At 52.3% G+C, this 13,942-nt stretch overlaps 1 long non-coding RNA gene across 1 annotated transcript; it reads right to left on the bottom strand.

The window, feature by feature from the left end:
* Positions 1-7,117: 7,117 nt before the first annotated feature.
* Positions 7,118-8,448, bottom strand: LOC143169382 (uncharacterized). Its single transcript, XR_012996887.1, has 2 exons — positions 8,356-8,448; positions 7,118-7,358 (listed from the first exon to the last, which is right to left on the bottom strand). It is a non-coding gene; the product is annotated as an uncharacterized LOC143169382 (long non-coding RNA).
* Positions 8,449-13,942: the final 5,494 nt, after the last annotated feature.

Raw genomic sequence — 13,942 nt, 5'->3', positions numbered from 1 at the left:
GTAATTTGAGCTTTTGCTTGGAAGGAGCAGCGAAAGAGGAAAATCCTCCCAAGCACCTCTTTTTAACCAGTGTTTCTCAGTTCAGTTCCAGCCAGGGATTGCCCTCTCCTGGAGGACAGGAGAAAGTCTCATCCCACGACCTTGCAATCCTTCCTTTTGGGCTGTAATCCCTGCACCTGCCAGACCCCGGGGACAATTTGGCTCTCCTGGGGCAGACTGTCCTGAAATAAAATATTTTCTCCACCAAAACTTGCGGTAACCACACCATCCATTGCTGACTAAGCTGCCAGGAGCAGAGGGATGGTTGAGGTGGGGGATGATAGTGGTCTGTCCCAGTCTAGAAGGGGAAGGGTGCAGGGGAGTATTTATTCACTGTTTCAGTGCATGGACAGGTTGTTTCTCACAAAATGTGCACTTACGCTGCGGAACCCACTGCTGCTGGAGGTTGTAGAAGCCAAAGTTGTAAATGAGAGTCAAAAAGGGATCCAACAGATTACTGAGGGACGCATCCGACTTTGGCTGTCAATCACGATGGTCCAGGCAGAACCACCAGGTCAGAAAGCTTCTTACCCTGCTGCTTGCCAGAGGCTGGGACATTATCCTCAGCAAAGGTGCGCTCTGTGCGTGCCCCTGTTCCCCTATATATCTGCTCCTGGGCCCCGCTGGAAGCTGGGGTTGGTGCTGGAAAGTGGGGCTGGATGGTGCTCTGGGCTGATGAGTGACAAACCTTGCTCCACCCAGCAGCACCGAAGCTTCTGGGTCTCGCAGCTTTCGTAACGCTGGTTTCCTGCTAATGCCCAGCCACATTCCCGCTAATGACAGATAACGCCGCGGCTTTTGCTCTACCCCCATCACCCACTTGTAGGATGCCGGACGGGCACAGAGACATGACCGCGGCCTACCACAAAACATGTGGGGCTTCCCAGCACCTCGCTTTCCACCCTTCCTCGGCGTCCCGCTGTAAAAAGACCCACCCCAGCAGCGTGCCGCCATGTAGCCGGCCCAGGTTACGTGGACTCTTTTCTTTCCCTGGCTGTGGTCCCCAGCTCTTTCTCTGTCCCCATTTCCAGCAACTGCTGCCGCTCGTCCCGCATGCTATGAGGCAGGAGGTTTCCAAGGTGCTTGGAGACCTCCACGGGGCGGTGATACAGAAATGCAAAGCATAAATCCTTTATGTATTTAAGTCTCGTAAAAAGGAAGCCCACGTCTCCTTCAGCTGCTCTCGGGAGCCCCAGAGACTTGGCCTGATATGAAACAGATTTTTTTTTTTTTTTTTTTTTTTTGGTAACGTTGCTATTTGGATAAGGGCACCAGCAGGAGAGAAGGTCCATTTCTCTGCCTAATGGTGCTTCAAACACTCTTGTGAAGTTGAATTAACACCACTAAAGGGAAAGATTAGAAGTCATTTTAAAGTGGCTCTGGGGGAAGTTTTCAACCCAATCTATTTGCACCCATGACACTGTATAAAGATAGAGCTAATGGGAGTGCAGTGAAGTCGTAAAGACAGGCAGCCTTGGTTTTAAATTAACAGGAGCATTATTTACACGTAGGACATGGGATACAATAAACCCTTTACATAATCTCTGCTACTTTCTAGTTTTCCCCCTCCTACATACTTAGGTAATATTAGAGTAGTTAATTAAAAAGACAATATAAAACTTCAGAAAGGTTTGATTCCCCTTTTTTTCTTTATCGAGTGATTCATTTTTATTAAGGTTGGTTGGTTTCTGTCAAGATAGATACACAATATCAGTGTTTTATTCTCCAAAGAGCCACTGAATGGGATGCTAATAAGATTAAAATGATAATAAATAAGCCCAACAGCAGCTTTTATGACCTCGTTTCCGCTGAGCTCCCTTTTGGTTCAGTTTTGCTCCCACTTAAGCCTGAGCTCATCCACCACACAGCTCCAGCCCATCCACCACACCATGGAGACCTGTTTCGGGGCTGCTTTGCCCTTTCCCCACCCACAGGAGCTCCGTTTAAGTCTGCTACAACCCCTGAAAACCCCTCATTGTCTTCAGGAGGCTTTGGACCCGCAGCAGAGCTCTGCACCATGCAGGAAAGGCTGCAGAGGGAGGAAGGTGGGGGGGAAACTAAGGCTGGGGCTCAGGATGGGTCTGCAGACCCTTCTGCACGCAGGCAGCACCCTACAAGCACTTCAAAAAACCAGGGTACCCTGCTGCAGCCGCTCGGCTTGTACCCACAGGCGCCCCTGGCCTCCGCGACCCTCTCCCGTGGCCTCTTGGCTGTGGTCCCATTGCGTTCGGCAGGCTCTGGATCAGGCCTGGGGACCTCCCTAGAGCAGCTCTGCTCTGGCCTCCCTGGGTGTGAGCTTACAGCTGGGCCAGGCTGGGAAACGCTGCACTCCTTGACATTTATTCCTTACATTTCTCCTTCCTCCAGAGGCACTTCAAAAATCAATACTGGCATAAAAAAGGCATTTTGGAGACAGATTGATGCCTTCTGCTTTCCCTCAAATGCTTCGAAGTGAAGAATAAATACCTAGGCAGAGAGGAAAGCGGGTTTGACAGCCGTTTAAATCAATTAGAGCCCAAATTGCCCCGAATCAGATCACAAACGCACAAAGCCGTTCCCTTTCCTGCATTTCAGGCTAGTGTCATCTTGCTGCTACACATGTAAGGGTTTTTTTAATATATATATCGGCATAAATGCAGCTTGAAATGCCAGTAATAGCACAGGTAAATTAATTCTCACTTTCTCTCTTAGCTCCCATGTTTTTCCCACTTGGTTAATTCTTGCACATTAATTAATTGAGCCCGGGGCTCCCTCTAGCGTCGCTCGGGGCTGCTCCCGGGGCAGGGGGCTGCTCTCGCCCCGACCCTCTCCCTTCCCTTCCCAACCACCGGGCCCGAAAACGGGAAGGAAAAGGCCTTAAGGATGGGCTTAAGCATCGCAGCAAGACCTGGCCTGTGGAGTTTTACTGCAGATCTTTCCGCGCGTGGTTTGCACGGGTGATACAATGAGGTCCTCGTTGCTCTCTTCAAAAAATGTTGCAACAGTCAGGGCTTTTCGTCCTTGAGGTCATTTAGACCATACTGACACCGGCAGAGGATCTGGAGCTGAGTCTGTTCAAATGTTGGGGCTTCAGGGAGGTTGGCTGAGGTTGTGTTGAAGGTCCTGGGTCTTCAAACACTTTCCGATGTTCTTCATTACTCTTGGCTCAGGGGATTGACCTGCATACACTTGAACCTGGACTTTAATGCTGTGTTGAATAGCCAAAGCGGTCTGTTGCCGGCAGTGCATGGTGCTGGCTGGCTTTGGTGGGATGTGCAGGCCTTCGGCAGGTGACATCAGCAGGATCGTGCCGTGATCCTGCTCACACCACCCACGTAATCTCATCCCCTGGACAGAGCAGGGGCACAGCCCACACACGGGTACCCAGAAGCAGACATGCACAAACCTCCATCTGCAGGGTCCATGGGCACAAGCCCGATGTCTCTGGACCACTAAATATGTTACTTTCCTCATTTGAATGGAGATCTCAGCAGAGAAATAAGGTTTCTGTAGTCTATTCCACCCTTGCTGCCCTGAAACAAGGCTTGAAGTGCTCTTTGCTCCTCTGATTGGTATTCCTGGGGGGGGGAAACTGAGGCACACAGCTGTGACCGACTCCCCAGAGCTCCACAGGATCTCACAGAGACTTTCATAGTTGCTGTGTTGGACACAGATTCGAGATCCAATCTCCTGCTGTTGCTCTGTGTTACTTCCCTGCCCTTGGGGGGGGATCTCTTCCTTTCTTCCCTTCCTGCAAAGATGCTTCTGGGCTGCCTCCTTGCTCCCTACGCTCCACCTCAAGGCTTTCCCAATGCTGGGATGCTCTTTCTATCGTTTTCCACCTAGCTCCATAAAACCACCAGCGGCGGGGCCTCTGGGCCTGCCCAGAATGCAAATAGTAATAAATAATGGGGCCTCCTGGCTCCAGCCATCCTGCCCCTCCTTTCTCTCCTCCTTTCTCCCCTCCCTCAGCCGCGGCGCATCCTTTGGGGGGTCTGCAGGTATGCGACCATCCGGAAGGAGCCCATAATTCCTGGGGAAGTTGTCCTTTCTCACCCCAACCAAGGCATTCCTCTTTGTTTGGAAGACTTTTCCCTGTGATCTCCAGCAGACACACCTCAAGTTTCAATCCCAGCCTCGCACTCCTGCTCCTTATTCAAGACCGTGACCTGCGACCTTCAAGGTCAGACATCTCTAATCCCAAGAACAACATCTCTCTAGTCAACAGGGGGATCTCTCTCTCTCCAAATTCCTCGGATCTGGCTACACAAATCCCTCCTCCTCCAAGAAAGGCAAAAAAAAAAAAAATCCCACCACATTAGTAAAAATAATATACGAGGGGTAGTGGCTCTGGGGGTGGGGTAGGGAGAAGAGACCTTAAAAGGCCCCCATCTCCCATGGATGCGAGCTAAATAGTTTCAGGATGGTGCCACAACTTGCCTTTGCTCTGTCGGAGGGGAGAGACGCCGAGCTCTGCCGCTGGGATCCCCGGTCTCGTTTTGCTCTTGTGACTCACCTCTTGATTTTGGGGCCTTTTAATTTTACTTTATTTCTTTATCTAAAGAATAACTGACGGACTAGTGGGCAGACCCCCACCAGCTCCCAAGCACCAGGAACAATCACAGAGCTGGAGAAGTCTTTTTTTTGGCTCTATTTGGGATCCAAATCTTCAGAGGGACTGGAGAAGGGGAGGCTGTGTCATCAAGGGTGTGAAATGCTGACACTACACAGAGGAGAACCATAAAACCGAGAGGCGAAGGTCCCCGGACAAGGGCCTGGGGGGGGGGCGAGGGGGAGAGGAGCGCTCGCATCCATCCACTTTCAAGGGGATTTAAGCCATGGATTTGCTCTTGTGCTTTTTCCCTGCCTGGATTTCCAGTGCCGCTTTCTCCCTCTTTTACCTCCTTCTGTCCCCACCAAGCTCCTGCTTTGAACTCGAAAATGCATAAATAGAAGAAAAAACAGCAAGAACAGCAAAGCAACACATCTGTGGAGCTTCTCCAGCTGCTTCAGGCTGGGATTGGGCTGGGATTTTTCTGCGTGGATGGCTGGGCCTACACAGGAGCAGAGTGGCCCTTGGGATGTCCCAGGGCCAGGAAACCCTCGGGACAAACCAGCCCCAGCACCTTCCTGCAGAGACCGGAGCTGCTGCTTGCGGAGGGGCTCTCCCCACCAGCATGCGGATCCCAGGGACTTTTCAAAAGCCGAAAATCCCCCCCGGCTGGAATCCGAGTTCAACTCCAGACGGTCTGAAAATCCTGCGGTTTAAGGCCAGGTGGTGCATCAGCTCTCCTTGCAAGGTTTGAGTGTTTAAATTCATGCTAAACCCGGAGGGCTCTCTTGCTGGGAAACACAGCCAGGAGAGAAAAGGACAGAGAGTTGAGTTACGGAATGAAATTAAACCGTGTCCTGGGAGTCGGGTTGTAGAAAGTTGTTACCTGGTAGTTTTCGGGCTCAGGAGATGTAAAGTGACTTTTACAAGGAAGGTTTTTTATTTTAGACCCGGGGGTACAAGGGCTGTCGTCGGGGGTACAAGGGCTGTCGTCGGGGGTGCCCTGTGCATCCCGGACCGGGACCGCAATGCTCGGCCCGGGGCCGGTCGCCTCCAGCACTGGCGGCGAAGCCCGTTAATACCTGCTGGCAGCAAACTTGGGGAGGCAGCGGTTTGGGGTTGTTTCTCATGTGATTTGCATCATGTGGCAAAATTCACTGCGTGTCCCCCGCCCTCGGCACCCACTGCCCCAAGGGCCCGCACGATCGTAGCCGCGGGGCTTCAGCATGAAAACCCGAAAGCGAAGGAATTTTAGTAAAGCCCGTCAGGGTGGGGAGAGGACGGAGTCCCCGGCTGAAATCAAGTCGAGGAGCGATTGTCAGGATTTGGCCTTGAGGAAAAGAGAGCGAAGCCCCCAGCCCACCCGCCTTAACGGTGTGTATTTAGTGCGGGCCCTTCAGGGGCTTCCCCCGGGCGGTGATAACGCCCCGAGCCCTCTCCAGCTCTCCCTGCGGAGGTACATTTGTCATCCTTCAAGTACTTCCACAAAAAAAACTCTCGAGAGGGCCGAGGGTCCTTTCCAAAGGCTGATCACATCCCCTGCCCTCTTCCCAGCTTCCCAGTGGTGCCTTTTCCTTCGTGCTTTTCCGACAGATTTTTGCTAGAAAGGAAAAGAAAAATAAAAAGAAAAAGAAAAAAGGAAAAAAAAAAAAAAGCAGATCTTCACTCCTTTTAGCCGAGACACCCTGAAACCTCAGTCCTGGACTCTTCCTTTAGAATTCCTGCTCCCGTTTATCCTTCCCGTTCCCCCTCCCCAATTCCCCAACGGCTCCCGGTAATGGGGAGACGGTAACGACAAGGGAGCAAGTGCACGGAGCGGGGCCAGGGCTGCAAGCGGGCCCGGCGGTCGGGGGGGACGGTCACGGCCGGTCCCCACCGGGCACACGCTGGTTTTGTCCCCCGGCTCGCTGGAAGCACCTTGGACCGCAGGATCAATGTGCAAAGAGGGTCTGGACTTCGGTCCTGGGGGAAGAAGAGGGGGCGAGGCTGAAGGAAAAAGTCCCTCCCGAAGGACCGCAGTGCAGAATCAGACCCTGGAAGAGAAAGGGTTGGGGTTTTTTAATTAAGGACTCTGTGCAAAGGCCCGTTGCGAGAGCAAGTGGGGAACCGGTTGGAAGAGGAGATGGGAGGCAAAAAGGAGATGAAATGGAGAAAACCGCCCCAATTTCACAGCTCACGGCTGCGGCTCGGAGAAGTGCAGGGAGCGGGTCCTGCGCGCTGCCCCAGGTCAGTCCCGGCCAGCGGGGGAGCGTCGGGGATGGAGGCGGCTGGAAGGGGGCAAATACCCTCCGGGGCTCAGAGCTCTCGGAAACGTGCCCCCTCTCTTCCTCTCTCGGTTGTTTTATAGCAGAGGTTTGCCTGGGTTGGGTTTGCGGTCTTTTTTTTCTGTATGAAGTTTTGGGTTATACTTCTGGTTTCCAAAATCTGTAAAATCCCACTCCTTTCCCCCCCCCCCCCCTTTGTTGCCCATTATTAGCTATTTAAATCGGCGTATTTTTATACTTTTGAGAATGTGTCGCGAATATAGAACCAGATGCAACTGCGAAATATCTCCTACCGGCGTAAGCTTTAATGGGTTTCCCACAACACCCCGTCCCCCAGGCTCATTTCCAGAAGGGAAGGTGTATTACAAGTGAAGAAATTGGATAAATACATTCTAACGAAGAACCATATTTCCTCTTTTCTCCGTGCTCTCAGTCCGAGCCGTTTTGGAAACGGTGCATCCAGCCATCGGAAACCCGCCGGTTCTGTTGGGGTTTGGTTTCTTTCCTTCTTTGCAATGACAGCCCTGCAGAGGATTGTACCACAAACCATCATTTTTCTTAAAGACAGAGTCAGAATTTATTCACGCTGATTGTTAAATTGTCCTATGCGGCCGGGCATTTAATCCTGCGTATAAATCTTTTCTGAAGAGGGAGCGAGCGGGCTGGGCGCCGTCCTCCTGGGAAACCCGGCTTTCCCCGCTGCTAGACATGCCCCCAAGCAACCCCCAAATTGGGGAGACCCCAGCCCCGGCTTTGCCAGCCCAGGAGGAGGGTTCCCATCCAGCCACTGGCCAAGGACTTGAATTCCTGCGGGAGGGCGTAGGAAAAAGAAGTCGGCTGAGTCGGAGGATGGGGGACATACCCGGGGGGGGGGGGGGGGGGGGGGCTGCTCTGCCTGTCGCCCCCCCACTCCTCGTGCAGCCCGACCAGACCCACGCGTGTGCAGTGGGGGCGCGGGTTTTCCGCGGGAGCGGCCCGATCCCAGCTGCGGTTTGGCCCCGGGAAGGGCGAAGCGGGACCGGGAGACACATGCCGGGGTCCCCCGGCCTTTGGGGTGCTCCGTGCCGCCTCCCGGCTCATCCCTCCGTGGGTCCTGGCACTATAGCAAGAAACCCCAGCCCGGAGGCCAGGTCGTCTTCCCTTCCCTAAAAATGCCACTGCCTTTTTTGCATTTAATATTCACTATATAGTATTTAATATTTGCATGTAGATGTGTGCAGCCTGCAGGCAAGGTGTACTGCCAGGAGCTCAGCGGGGGGAGCTGGGCATCAGCTTTCCGCAGGACTCTTTCTCCTCTCTATTTTTTGTTTTTGGGGATGGGTTTTCGTGCCTTGGCACAGCCAAAGGCTCCCGCTTCACCTCCGCAAAGGGCTTTCCCAAAATAACCCCCGCTCCAAAAATGGGGAGGCTGGAAATAGAGGTGTGAGCAAACTGCTTGGGGAGCCGAGCGAGTGGGGAGGGGAAAGCCGGCGGTAGCTGCTGGTCTTTATATTAAAAAATACATCCCGCCCCCCCCCCCACCTCTGCAAAGCAGTGAAGTTTCCCATTAAAACTGACACCAGGGGATGGTCTCAGCAGCCTCGGCCGCCCCGGATTGGTGAGCTCGCCTGCAGACGCCTTTTCTAACAGATAAGACAATCGTCAGAGACCTCCCCCCCCCCCCAACCCTTACCCCAAAATATCTTTTTTTGCAAAGCCCCAGCCCGCTCCTTCCCCTGGCAGCGGCGGGGCAGCGACCCGCTCCCCAACCGCCTCTCCTCCCTCCCTGCCCTCCACCCCCGTTCATGGCTTCCCATTGCAAAAAGGGGTCTCCCCCTCGTCCCGTCTCCCCCACCCCCCCACCCGCCCCGCACCTCCTTTGGGGATGGAAATGAGCGGGCAGCAGCCGGGGCTGCGGGTCCTGCCGCCTCCCCTCCACCCCGTCTGGGGGGTCCCCCGTCCCCCCCCCTCCCCGGGCAGCCCAGAAGAGCCCTGCCCGCCCCCGTCCCCGTCCCCCTCATGGGCACAGATGAGGAGTCCTGCCTGGGAGGCGAGGCTGGAAACCCCCTGCCACCCCCCCGGCCCGGAGGGGAGGAGGGGGGGCCATGCCGGAGAGCGGCTCCCCCGGCTCCCCGCTTTACCCACCGACCCCGCAGGTTCTCGGGTGCCTCTCCAGTCCCCCCCCCGCGCCGGCTGCGGCCGCCTCTCCCCGGGAAGGGGGCTCCGCACCGGCTAGGACAGCCGCTGCCGAGGGGGATTTTGAGGTGCCGGTTGTGCTGGAGCCTGCTTATGGACCGGGGGGAAGTAAAAGAGAAGAAAAAGTCCTTTTTTTTCCTTTTTTTTTTTTTTCCTTTTTTTTTTGGCGGCAGGAAGCTCCATCTTTAGACAGGTCTAAAGATGCTAAAACAGCACGAGAAGTCGAAGGTGGGTAAAACAAATCAATAAAAATTAAACTCCCCTCCCCTGCTTTACAGCAGAAGGCGGCAAACAAGCAGGAATTAGGGAGGAGCGGGGAAAGCCTGCAGTCTGCCGTCAAAACAGAGTGATTTTGTCTAGACAGGGGGAGGGAAGGTGTTGGGTTTTTTTTTCCCTTTGCTAACACAATGGCCCTTTGGTTAAAAATTAATTTACAGCACCCTCGCTCTCAAGCCAGACTAACGTTCAACCAGAAGGAGTCCCTAGGATTAAAAAAAAAAACAAAAAACAAAAAAAAAACTTAAAAAATCAAATCAGCCGGAGCTGAGGAAGGTTTGCTCGGCTCTAACAAGTGGTGGAAGGATGCTTCTGCGAGGGAGAGGGGCTGCCGCTATTTATTTATTTCCCGGGTATTTTTAAGGGGGAGGGGAAGCGTTTGCTTAAAAAAAAAAAAAAAAAGAAAAGAAAGAAAAGGCAGAGAGGAAAGGCACGGACAGGTAAGTGAGTGCTGGATTCGGCCTCGCCGGGAGACTGGAGAGGGAGGCGTTCTTCCTTACGTGTTGGTCTTTTATAATTTCCCACGTGTAACTTCCCGAGAATACTTCATCCTCCTCATCAGCTGCAGACGTCTGGGTAGAAAACCGCTAGCCGGCTTTCTGGACGGGCGAGCAGACTTGCTTATCGTCCCTCTTCTTTATTTTTTCATGATAATTTCATGCTCCGTCTTCTAAAAAACCTCAAGCTCTCTTTTAAAACGGAGATCGGAGGCAAAGCCGCGTTGCTCGTATCCCCCCTTCTCCACCCGGCTTTTTCTCTGCTGGAAGTTTTGACTCTTTATTTTTTTAATCATTGATCCGACTCTTCATCATTAGCGTCACTTATTTATTTATCTCTTTGACTAAACCCACTAACCTGCGCGACGGACCCGGGGATCAGAGGCGGCCGCGTCGCAGCTCCAGCTCACCGCAGAGAAATCCTGCTTGGCTCAAAGGCTGGGAAAGCTTTCTGGAATAAATCCCCCTATTTCAGCCTCTCCCAGAGCATACCTAGTTTTTAAAAAAAAAAAAAAAAAAAAAATCCAACCCACGCTTTCTACTTACGTGGCTCTACCATCTGCACGATTTTCCTTTCTCCCTCCTTCCCCCCCCACCCCTCTCTGCTGACTCTCAGAGCCCACCGGTGGGATGGGAAGGAAGGCTGCTTGCTAGACTTGAAATTAAAAGGTCATTTCGACAGGATTGCCAAGTCCACTTGCTGAGGGGGACTCAGCCTTTTCATGTCGCCATGTGTTTCTCTCCGTCTGCATAAACTTGCGTCCGTCCGCAGCGATGCAGAGCTAGGAAAGCAGTTGTGCCGTAATGAGGTACCTTTAAATTTAATTTCCTGTCCCTCCCCTGCTTTATGGATTTCTAATAACAATTTTGAAAACCAGAGGAGAAACCTATTAAAGTCTCCGGGACGGAGGGCTTATGTAAATAATTGAAGGTAGCCAGACTTAATTGAATTTCCCAACAAATGGATGGAATAAGAACAAATGGAGTATTTTGGTGAAGGGACCGCCCGGTGCTGGTTATATTTCTGTTGCTCATTTCCAGTGAGTTTTTATCAATATCTCTCCTTTTTGGATTTTTTTTTTTTCCAACGGAGAACTTGCAAAGCTTTAAGCGCCATTCAAAATACCCCGAAATACAGCAACTGAAAGAATTCCTAAAAAGAAACAAAAACTCTCCTGAAAATTATTAAAACGAAGATTTTAGAAATATTTTGCTGGCATGCGAATACACGGGGCAAAATAAATTCTCGCACGAGTTGTTGGACCTATACGGGTCTTGGCAAAGCGAGAGGTTTAATTCAGGAAAGTTAAACGCGCTTGACCGATCCATTTCTTGCCTGACCATCGGCTTGTCCAAAATATTTTGCTAATTTATTTTATTTAATGACGGCCAACGTAACGTTTCTGACTCCTTTTGTACCTGTAAAAGTTTAAGTTACCTTTTAAGGCTCAGCCCTCAACCCCGCCGTCCAAAAGCCTCTATCGCTAATTAAAGGAAGCCTCATTTGACTAACTCAGAAACTTTCCCCCTTGCGTGGGGACTAATTAATTTTTTTCCAAGCAAAGCAGCTCTCCCCTGTCCCCCGGTTTTGGTGGGTCCCGGACCCCGCGGCCAGGCCGGGCTGGGGCTGAGCTCAGCCGTGAGCCCGCAAAGGCACCTTCGGCCTCTCCGGACACCCCAAATTAAATTCGGGTGCTGGGGGAAGGTGCTGGCGTGCTTGCTCGCTGCCGAGATGTCTTTTCGTTTTGCTTCTCCATCTGGCTTTCCAGTTCTCCCTGCAAAGAAATAAGGAGTTATTAGGAGGCGGGTGCGCAGGAGTTCCCGCCGCCTTTTCCTTCCTATTAATTGGAGTTTTCGAATTAATTGGAACAGCGAAGGGAAGTTTGTTGGTTGGTTGGTTGTTTTTTTTTTTAACCTGGATTCTGCTTTTAACCCCGGGGCTTTGCAGAGTTTGCTTTCCCTTGATTCCTCGGGAGGTGGGTGCGGAGGGGCAGGGGCGCTGCGGGGACACGCGTGGGCCATTCCTTGGGTTTCCCTGCCCGGGACTAACGACTCCGTCTAATTGCGGGTTTAGCCCATAAAATCAGGGGCTCCGGCCCTCCGTGAACGCAGGAGGAGCGTGGGCGGCCGCGCACCGTGATTCCGAGAATCACGAAAACAGACCCTGAAGGTGGAAAAGCAAATCCTCCAGCCCGGCCCCGACGGGGAGGGCAGGAGGCCCGGCCGAGGGGCTCCGACGGGCTCCCGTTTCACCCCACTCGTGTCTCCCTTGCCCCGGAGGAAAACTTTTTTCCGCAGCAACAAGTAGCCGAGGCGATGCTGCCCTCGGGGTTTTGCCTCTCCCCGCCGGAGCAGCCCGCCGAGCCCGCGGCCGGGGGGAACCGCAGCCCGAGCTGCCCCTGGCAGGGTTTGGCCGTGTTTTAGGGGGCCCACGGTGCCGTCTTGCCCTTCACGTCGGGGCAGGAGACCCTCGCCGGGGGCTCCTCCTGCCCCTCGACACCCCGGGGCCGGGGCACGGCGGCGGGGGGAGGACCGCTGCCCTCCTCTGTTGCCTGCCCGTCGCCGTCGGGACCCCTCCGGTCACCCCCGCTCGGGGCCGTGGCATCCCGTGTACCTCGTACCCCTCCACCCACCCGGAATTACTGGCGCAGCAAAACTCTTTGCGTGGGTCATAAGAGCCCTACGGGTCTTCAGAGAAATGTGTTTGGGGGGGGGGGGGTGGTGTTCTTAAATGTGGCTTTCCTTAAGGCAGAAAGTTTAATTTAATTTTTATTCCAAAGCTCTTTTCTCTCTTTGCTTTTCCCTCCTTTCACTTAAAAAAAAGGAAAACAAAACAAAACAAAACAAAAAAACAGTGAAAATGTTTGTCTTCTCCTTGGCAGAGAAACAAAAGCTGCACCTCGAGCTGGCAGCTGGCTCAGCGGAGCGCGGCCGGGCCGCGGGCGCTGCGGGTCCCGGCCGAGCCCGGCCGGCGAGCGCCGCCCCGAGGCCACCGGCCCCGCCGCCGCCGGGAGCGGGGAGAGGGGCACCGGGGCCGCCGGCCCTCCAGACCCGCTCCTCCCGGGCACGAGGGGTTAAATACAGCCCCCAGCCAGCGGAGGGGCGGTATTTATTATTTATTCCTCTTTTCTTTAATTCTTATTATTACCGGAGCTGTAATGATTCAAGCATTCACGTAAAAAAAAAAAAAATTCTTTTTTCTTTTTTTTTCTTTTTTTTTCTTTTTTTTTTTTTTGCAATGGGCGGTCAAGAAATACCACAGCGCAGTTTTGTGTGCGTTGGTGTTATGTCCTTCGGCTTGATGGATAGCTGGAAGAAAGAGAGAAAGAGCCCACGCCGAGCTGTTTCCCACTCACACCCAGGCACAGCCGTGTGGAGGGGGAGGGAAGGAGGAGGGTTTAAGGCCAACTTTTTAATCTTTTCCCTATAAATGCGACAAGCACCTCCCGTTTGTAACGTATTCTGCTTGGGAATATCCGCATGACTCCTAAGGAGCGGACACCAAATACTCCCAAAGGCTAATGCTGATGAATGGGAACTGTGAAAACCAGCTGCTATAACCGTATTTTAATAAAAATACCGCTTTGTGAAGATCTAAGTAAGTCACAAAGAAACCCGTGATGAGATCTTGAGATTCAGTGCCGTTTCCCCCGGATGATCTGTAATAGATTCTTCTATTATGTAAGTGTGTGTGTGTAATGGATATGTACACATATATACATTTACTGATATATGCTCACGCAAACACTTGAAATCCCTCCCATCCGAGCCTATTAATTATTTTAGCACTTATTCCACTGACAAGTAGAAGTTATCTTACAGCGAAGGCATCCATTTACTGTCTAAGAGCTCTAACTTGTCTTTGACGTCTGAATTTAAAATGTCTTTAAAAAACTTTAGCAACAGCCGGAAGGGGGGGAAAAATCCCATTACCTTAAAATGTTATTCCAGCCCAAGAATTAAACCTAATACATCACCTACTTAGATTTGGGGTTCTTTTTCTTTTTTTCTCTCTTTTTTCCCCCCTTGCTGTTATTTATTTTAAACCTAATCGTGAAATTAAATGGCACATGCAGTTTTGTTTTTCACACTTATCTTGAGAGCTTTTCTTTATTTATCTTTTCAATCTGCAATTTAGAGGCGGGGGAGATGCTTCATTT

The sequence above is a fragment of the Aptenodytes patagonicus genome, chromosome 20 (assembly GCF_965638725.1).
Source record: "Aptenodytes patagonicus chromosome 20, bAptPat1.pri.cur, whole genome shotgun sequence".
NCBI classification, from domain to species: Eukaryota; Metazoa; Chordata; class Aves; order Sphenisciformes; family Spheniscidae; genus Aptenodytes; species Aptenodytes patagonicus.
The sequence above is the reverse complement of the archived record's forward strand: the minus strand, read 5'-3'. Positions and strand labels throughout refer to the sequence as shown.